This window comes from Lathyrus oleraceus, chromosome 3 (genome assembly GCF_024323335.1).
Source record: "Lathyrus oleraceus cultivar Zhongwan6 chromosome 3, CAAS_Psat_ZW6_1.0, whole genome shotgun sequence".
NCBI classification, from domain to species: Eukaryota; Viridiplantae; Streptophyta; class Magnoliopsida; order Fabales; family Fabaceae; genus Lathyrus; species Lathyrus oleraceus.
The window spans coordinates 53,094,075-53,095,136 of record NC_066581.1 but is presented as its reverse complement, the minus strand read 5'-3'; the positions used below and the strand labels follow the sequence as shown (position 1 = coordinate 53,095,136).

General features: G+C 41.7%; 1 non-coding gene across 1 annotated transcript; it reads left to right on the top strand.

Annotated features, from left to right (window-relative positions):
* Positions 1-691: 691 nt before the first annotated feature.
* Positions 692-798, top strand: LOC127133469 (small nucleolar RNA R71). Its single transcript, XR_007807439.1, has one exon. It is a non-coding gene; the product is annotated as a small nucleolar RNA R71 (small nucleolar RNA).
* The last annotated feature ends 264 nt before the right edge of the window (positions 799-1,062 follow it).

Here is a 1,062-nt window from a genome sequence, read left to right as displayed (position 1 = left end):
TTGGTATGAGTAACTATTTGGTCAACCTTGGTTCCTAACTGAGTAATCAATTCGTTAACATGAATGTTTTGGTTCATGAACTCCTTGTTTTGTTGGGTTTGAGCGGTGATAAAATTTTCCATAATTTTCTCAAGGCTCGGCTTTGGTGGTACAGATTGCATAGGTTGATTTGATCTAGGGGCTTGATAAATAGGTCTCGGAGGTGCATTATTTTGAATAGGGTTTATTGTTTTTGTAGGAGAAGTTAGGGTGATTCCTCCATCTAGGGTTATAGGTATTCGAGTATGGGTTCCCTTGGGTGTAGTTTACTTGCTCGGAGTGGGTTTCGTTTAATAGACTGCATTCTGCAGATTGGTGTCCTTGGGTTCCATATATCTCACAATCCGACGAAATTGCGGCTACAGTGTTCGGGTTCGTGTACATATGCTCGACTTTGAGGGCTAATACGTCCATTTTAGCTTGCATCATGTCTATAGAGCTTAGTTCATGCACTCCTCCTTGGGCTTCCTTCTTCTCAATTGTCGCTCGTTCGACTCCCCATGATTGATGGTTTTGAGCCATATCTTCGATGAGGGCACTAGCTTCAGGGTAAGGTTTGTTCAATAGAGCACTGCCTGCGGCAGCGTCGATGGTCATCTTTGTGTTGTAATGAAGTCCATTATAGAAGGTTTGAATGATTAACCAATTTTCTAAGCCATGATGTGGGCATGCTCGTAACAACTCTTTATATCTCTCCCAAGCTTCGAACAGCGATTCTCCTTGGTTTTGGGTAAATCTAGTTATATGGTTTCGAAGAACGGCGGTCTTACTCGGGGGAAAATATCTAGCAAGGAAAACTCTTCTAAGGTTATCCCAAGTCGTAATGGAATTGGGTGGAAGGGAATCTAACCATGATAAGGCTTTATCTCTGAGGGAAAAAGGAAATAATCTTAAACGTATTGCCTCAGGAGAAGCTCCATTGGTTTTAAAAGTATCTGCTAATTGAAGAAATATTTTTAAATGTTGGTTAGGGTTCTCGGTAGCGAGACCCGCGAATTGTCTCTGTTGCACTAGTTGTAACAG